The 7,466-nt window shown below is 53.3% G+C and overlaps 1 protein-coding gene across 3 annotated transcripts in view; it reads right to left on the reverse strand.

The window, feature by feature from the left end:
• B3GAT1 (beta-1,3-glucuronyltransferase 1) overlaps positions 1–7,466 on the reverse strand; it is a 30,834-nt gene that overhangs the window by 14,867 nt on the left and 8,501 nt on the right. The gene's annotated exons all lie outside the window — the stretch shown is intronic.

Consider the following 7,466-nt stretch of genomic DNA (forward strand, 5'->3'; position numbering starts at 1 on the left):
ATGAGACAGATGCTGAAGCCTCCTCATGGAGAAACAACCAGCTCCACTGATGCACTGGTCAGGCCCAGGAGGAGTGGGGGTGGGTGGGAGGGTGGGTGGGTGAGGCTAGGGAAGGTACCAGCCTTCTGAGCATGGCAGCAGGGATGTGGCAACAGGAGGTAGAAGGAGGGGAAATTTTAAAAGAAGACAGTGGGAAGGATGTGAGCTAAGGCTACAGCTTAATCCTCCAGTTCCAGGCAGTTCCCCATCGAAGGGAGGCATGGATTTGTCCCAGAGATCTGCAGGAACCCCTAAATGGATCAAGGGATTAGTATTGATTCTGCTGCCTCTGCTCAGGAAAAGCCTCGTGCCAGAGCTCATCAGCTCCTGGTCCAGTCAATCCATACTTCATTAACCCAGCCCTATCCTCCTGCTATCCTGGCCACCCCCACCTCATCCCCAACTTCTCCCTGGCTTCCAGCCACCAGCTTCTGCAGGGGCTGCAGGGCATAGCCATTGGCCTCTCTCCACTCACCACCCCCCAAGCCTCTTGCTCCTCTTCCTCCTCCTCTTCCCCCAACACCTTCAGGGGAAGGGAGAGGAGGAAATGAGGGTCTTATAGCTCATTCCATTCGAAGAAGTGAAGTGAGGCCTAGTGGGATGCTTGGTTGGAATTGCAAGCCTTCCCAGTAACAGCGCTGCCCTGTGCCAGTAGGAGTCACTTTTTCATCCAGCCCCATCCTTTGATTTTCACGACAGCCCTGTGAGACAGGCAAAAGGATGCCGCCTCTTTTCACAAATGAGGAAAAAAAAATGAGGCTTAGAAGAGCTGTGTGATCAGCCCAAGGTCCTGGAGTTAACTGCCACCAGAACTGCTCCAGCTCAGGCCTAGGGACTCAATCAGCATACCCCCATCCCACCCTGTCTCCCTCCCTGCAGACCCAGCGCTTACTTCTGGTCGTTTGGGCCACCCTCAGGGCCAGACCTTCCTGAGCTTGTTGAGGCCTGACTCTGCCCTGCCAGCCTGTGCTCAGCCCAAGTGCAGCAGGAAAGGGATCCCCGAGCCCCCTGCTTTCACGATGCAGCACAAAGAAGGAGAGGAAGGCCCAGGCCCTGGGGAGGTCCATGTCCTGACACTGGGTCTGGCCACTGCTGGCACTCACTCATGGATACTTCTGATAGGAAGGGTGGCAGCAGTGCGGATTCCAGATCTCACACCATCTTGTTCCCTTCTAATTCCCTTCTAATTGCTTGGGCAGAAGTAAGTTTTAGTTCAGTTTAGGCTTGGTGTAAAGCATACATTTTATGCTTTGGTTTTCTTTGAGCCCAGCAGTGTCAGAAAGTGCAATTCATTGTTTGTTTATTTTAGGTAGTCCCTTTGTGTCCTTCCCTCCCTCGCTCCCTCCCTCCTTCCCTCCCTTCTCTCTCTCTCTCCTCTCTCTCTCTCTCTCTTCTTTTTTCAGATATAGCCTTAGGATTAGATTTAGATTCTGATTCAGTAAAAAAGGAAACTTGCAGTTTGGTCATGTGGTACTGTGCAGGTGAAAGTCCATTCTGGTTCATTGCAGGAAGTTGAACAGGATACGATATTGGCTCCGGTGAATTTTACTGACGCTCCCTAAATCAACCATCTAATGGTCTTCAGGCAGAAGAGCATCCATTCACCCCAAGCCTCCATGTAGGAGGCCCTTAGAGTAAAAATCAGGGGCTTCGTTTTGTGGAGGCATCCTATGGCTGCTCTCAGGGGGCCTGAGCACACAGATGGCTCAGCTCCTCAAGACTGGGGACAGGAGGGAGGGTGTAGCAGCCAGGGGGACAGCTAGCTGGAGGACACAGACCTGATGGAGAACTGCGAAAAGGCAGACAACGGTCAGTCAGGTCCATGGAGAAGCCTCTGTGAGAGCCACCACAGGGTGGGTCATGAGGGATTACTGTGCAGGACTGGGTGACAGAAGGCATTCAGCAGGAAGGTGCTGATTGCCCACAGGACAGTGGACAGCCCCAATCAGGCTGACAGAGAGCACACAGCCACTCAGTCTTTCCTTGATTGATGGGGGAAGGCAGTGACGGTCACGACTAGCTTTGGAGTTTTTGGGACTGGAGAGCAGTCCCTGCATAGAACCTTGCAACCCAGCTGGCATTCCACTGTTCCACTAGGGCTGGGTCTGGGGAGAGGTTTGGTCTTGGGAAGTGTCACCTCCCCATGTCTTTTGCCCCCCTTCCTTGCTATCTTTCCATCCTTGTCCCAGGCACATTCTATTGGCCACGCCAGTTTTTTAAAAAGATTGTCACTGCTCCCAAGACAAGTGCATTAGTTTTCTACTGCTAACAAGTTATTATATACTTAGCAGCTTAAGACATGCATCTATTATCTTCAGGTTCTGTGGGTCAGGAGCCCAGGCACAGCTTACCAGGGACCTCTGCTCAGGGTCTAATAGGCTGCAAAGTATTAGTTGGCCTGCATTTTCCTCTGGAGGGCTGACCTGGGAAGAACCTGCTTCCATGCTCCCTCAGGTTGTAGGCAGAGTCCACTGCCTGCTGGTCATAGAAAGTGGTCACGCTTTCCGCTGGCTGTTGGCTGGGGGCTGCCCTCAGCCAGGCTGCTCGAAGTTCCTTGCCACATGGGTTTTTCCAACATGGCCTCTTACTTCATCAAGCCAGCAACAAGAGTCCTACATAACATAATGTAATCATGGAAGTGATGCCTCATCACTTCTGCCATGTTCTATTGGTTACAGGCTAGTTACTGGTGCCATCCACACTGGAGGGGATGCCTTCACACAAAGGCATAGACAGCAGGAGTCAGGGGCTATGGGGGGCAGGGGGCACCTTAGAGTCTGTCCACCACAACAAAGAGGCCAGGTCACCTCCTGACCCATAGCTCCTGTCTTGCCCCCACAGCTTCTGAGGATAATGGCAGAACCTAATCATAGTCATAGCCTTCTGTTACCTTCCTCCCATCTTCTTTTGCTCTCCTCTGCTTGGAAGAGTGGCACATGAAGAGATTCTGGGTCCTGAAGTCAGACAGCCCTAGGCACCATACTAGAGTCTCTCTTCCTCTGCTGTGTGACTTGGGCAGAGTAACCTCACCGAGCTTTGGTTTTCCCATCTGTAAAATGGGAATAAAGATAGTGCTTTCCCCGTTAGGTTTTTAGGGTGATTAGAAAAAAAAATCAATATAAACCATCTGGCACGTGATTGGTGCCGATAAACAGAAGCTATTGTAGTTGTCAACCTGGAAAGGGCCTGGAATGAGTGTTCTTGGAATTGGTTCCCTCTAAGGCCCTCCAGCTGAACTTCTGGGGGCTGGAAGGCAGGATGGAAGCTGCAGATACTTTTGAAAGCCCCATTTCACCCCCAAAAGAAGAGGCAGCGAGGAAGAGTAGCTGGGCTACTCAGAAGGGACACCTCCCTGTCTCAAGGGCTCACGTTGGCCTTATGCGGTGTGAGGCCCTTTGATTTCTCCTGACCTCACTTTTTCCATATTCACTGTGGAGTTGTTATTCCTCCTTTATTGTCTGGCATACTCCATGATGACTTTAAATTCAACACGAGTAAGATCCTACCATCATCTTTCTTCCCGGAGCAGCTCCCCATAGGCTTCTTTCTTTCTGTCATCTGTCTTGACGGCCAACATGAACTCCCAGGGCTGTCCTCAACTCCTCCTCCTCCTTGCTGGGCCTCCGCTCCTTTGGCCTGGTATGCTCCAAGGCTCTGACAAGCCTGCCTCCAGTACTGGTCCAGGTCAGACCTTTGCTTCCATAGCCTTCCACTACGATCTTTCTTCAGAGTCCACCCCACTGCCTGAGCTACCTTACCGACTTGCTCATGCCCAGAACCTTCTGTATCTCCTCCTAATGGCAACTTACATAGCTTGGCATTCAATGCTCTTTGCCATGGCCCCACCCCACTGCGCTAACTGCATCCTCTCCTGTTTCCTATCTAACTTCTGTCCATGACCGTCTCTGACCTCTGCAGTCCAGCACAGCACCACCGCCTCTCTCTGCAGTGCTTGTGACAGCTCTGGAAGCGGGCCAACCTGCTTTGTCCATTCAGATGGCTATTTCCCATCTCTACCCTGTGCCAGGGTCTGGGCCAGCCCCAGGGGATGAGGACTCAGTTTAGTCAGGATGCCCAAAGAGCAAGCCAGGCCTGGCCCTCATAAGCTAGCATCCTCCTTATTTTCTTCCAGATGCAACCTTGCTTCTTCACCTTGGCCTCTGACCCCTGCTGCTCCTCTTTGCCAAACCTCTGCCATCACCCAGCATGGGGGCGTGTGTGCACCTGGGCCTGCTGGCTGTCACATGTCCTTGTCCTGGGGAGGCCTAAGTATCAGTTCAGTGTTTGTGCCTTTCTACCCCTCAAAGCCATCTGATTTGGAAAGAGGTCAGCCTTCCAAAGGTGAATGAGGCACCCTCAGTTTCACTCAGGACAACGGCTGGGGCTGAGGTTTTCTTTCTGACAGCTCACTGAGGCTGTCTCAGCAAACTACAGAACCCCTTTCTGAGTGGTTTCACAGGGCAGCAGCTCACTTCTTCACTCCTATGTGCACACGCATGTGTGCTCATGGCCAGCACCCCAGCTGAATAAGTACATGCGTGTTCATGGGCACAGGTATGCATGCCCTCGGCTGGGTTTGGTTACTACATCTGAGCCCTGCTGGAAATCCTGTGATTGGTTCTCTGTTCAAATGAGAGATTATCTCATATGTCCTTGGCATCCAATGGCCTCAGATCCTAAAACACAGATGTAGAAAGGCCAATTCACTTTCTCTGCAGCGCTGCGGGGACAGCCTCCCTCCCCAAAACTACTGATCACACAGTGGCTTACGTTCAGCCGTGATTTGTGACTGCCCACATGGTTTCACATGGCTCATCTCATTTAATCACTAAACCTTGTAATTCCAAAGCTTTATTCTTATTTTACAGATGAAGAAACGAGACATGAGGGGTTTGAATGTCCCAGGTGTCCTGTGTCTAGTCAGACAGTGGCCTGGTTACACCCTTGCCTGAGGCTTGCTCACTTCCTGGGGTAGCAGTGACCCTCGCAGGGGCCCTGGCAGCACCGCCGTCACCTCTCCTGGCCTGAGTTCCCTGCTGGCTCCCTCCCAGTGGTACTCTCCCGCCTCTGCACTGGACTGGATGGAAACATGGATTCCTCTTCCTAGCCTGGGGGGCTGTACCAGGCGTCTGTGCTAAAGTTGCTTCCCCTGGTCCTGTTCATTGGAGTGTTTGTGACCATATATTTTTTTTTTATTCAAACGAGGGCCCTCTGAGAGCGTGCTGAGCTGATGAAACAATAACAGGAGTCAACACGTCAGCAGCAGACATGGTCAGGGACTAGTCTGGGCTCGGTGGGCAGTGGTCCCCCTCACTGGAGCCCACCTCCATCTGCTGTGGCACTTGGGAACAAGTGCCAAGAGCAGAGCTGGTGCTTCTTCCCCTGCCCACTCCCACGTTCTGTCTTAGCTTCTGTGTGAAGGCCGTGCAGATCAACCTCTATAAGCAAACCTAGAAAGGCTCCTGTGACCCTGCATTACAGGGCCTGGGAGCACAGCGGTTCTCCCTTACTGCTGCTAGAAACACTCCCCACATCCTCTGCCTGCCCCAGCCTGGCCTCACCCTGTTGGAGACGGTCTGAGCAGAACTGGCAGGGCATTTTCCCTGAGCACAGGTGGAGGCCAGGCCAGGATATAGTCCTGCCCTGGATTCTGCATATGGTTACAGCAAAATGCTCTTTTAACGCATCAACCTCTCCTGCCCAGTGCCCAGCTTGATGCAATGCCTAGTGAGTGCCCTGTGAGGGCTATGGGGCAACTCAGGACATCTGCAAGTGGAGCTCTACCTCCAAGTGGGGCGGGCCCATGGGCTCAGGCCACCACAGACACCTGCCTGAGCAGGGGCGAGGGGAGCAGGAGAGGAGGGCTCAGCAGATTCTGATACAAGATGATCAGCAGGGGCCAGGCAAGCAGATCAGCAGCTGCTAGTGGAACAGTGGCATTAAGAGCCATGCGGATAGGTGGCTGGGAGGCCTCCTCTCCTGCAGGCTGCTCAGCATATGTAGAGTTGGGGAAGAAGGGGGCAGGGAGAATGTGGCACCCTAGCTTCCCGGGCTATGGGAGCTGGGAGGAGCACAGCCCTCAACTTGTCAACCCTCATCTACAGAGGAGGCCTAGAAAGACCATGCCTCCTGGGGTGAGGTGCCGAGTGCTGGTTGTAATGAGAGTCTGCAGTGTGGAGCCTGGCACAGGTGGTGGTGACTGACTGGGCACCCACTGGACCCCAGAATGTCAGAGGGCAGCGCATGTGGTCTTGGCAAGGCCTAGGGACAAGAACCAAGCAGTCCAGGTGGCGTGGTGGGTCTGGCTCTGGGACTAAGAGTCTGTGGTGAGGCTGGACTGGGACAGTTGTGCAAAGCCTCTTCCTTAGCCTGTGGTGAGGCTGGGACTCGGATGCCCTGGAGGGAGGGAGGGTGTGAGCAGCCAACGCCAGTCTGTCCCCACAGCACTATCCTTCCCACTCTTAGGTTGTGAGGGCTGCTCTCTGCCTCACTTCCTCTTGGTGCTGATGTCTGTGTGGTTCTTGGTGAAGGCGCTGACTAGGTGACTCTCCCAAGCTTTGTGACCCCCCTGTAGCCTTCCCTGCCTGCATTCCTCCCCAGGCCTGAGCATCCATGGGGTCCACGCAGCAAATGTCCAGTCATGTAACCTGTTGTGCACTCGTTGTTTTCATTTTTGTCCCCATTCCCTAGTCCATGGGCAACTCTGGGTCCCACCACAGGGTCCAGAGCCTGACACAAAGCAGAAGCTGCACCGATAGCTCTGTGACTCAGTTTCCTTATCTGTAACTCTTACCAGGCCAGTTTTAAGATCAAATGAGAGACTACATAGAAAACATCTAGCATGGGGCCTGGCACACAAAAATGCTCACTAATATAAAATATAATAGTAATTATAACCACCACCACCTTGTTTTAAAATTCAGCTGAATCCAAGTGCGTGGACGAGAAGGAGAGAGAAAGGGGCACCTCAGCCCCTTCCTTATGGGTCAGCACTGGCAGGCCTCGGGGCAGTTTTTCTAGCAGATTCCTCTCTCCAAGGACGAGGCCGTACTGAGGTTGGACTCCATGGAAAGCAACCATGTTGGTGTGAGTCAGTGTGATAAATGGGTGTGTGCGTGTGTGGAGTGGCTGGACAACTTGGAGAAGGGAGATTTGACACACGTAGGGAGACCAAGGCCCCAAAACCTGGAACCCTGTCCAGCCCGCACTCTTTGCCCTGCTCTGATCGCCAGGCCTAGCTGCCTCCCTCTTGCTGGCATTTTCACTAAGGTTTCCCACTGTGGCCTCAGCACAGTCCCCTGGGCAGGCACTGCCTATGTCCCTCTTTTACAGATCTGGAATCAGAGCTGGAGACTGAAAGGCCTTGCTACAGGCAGACAGCCTGGGCCTGCCCTGGCTTTGGGACACCCCCTCCCCTCCCCCTCCCC

Source organism: Hipposideros armiger, unplaced genomic scaffold (assembly GCF_001890085.2).
Source record: "Hipposideros armiger isolate ML-2016 unplaced genomic scaffold, ASM189008v1 scaffold_797, whole genome shotgun sequence".
Taxonomy (NCBI): Eukaryota; Metazoa; Chordata; class Mammalia; order Chiroptera; family Hipposideridae; genus Hipposideros; species Hipposideros armiger.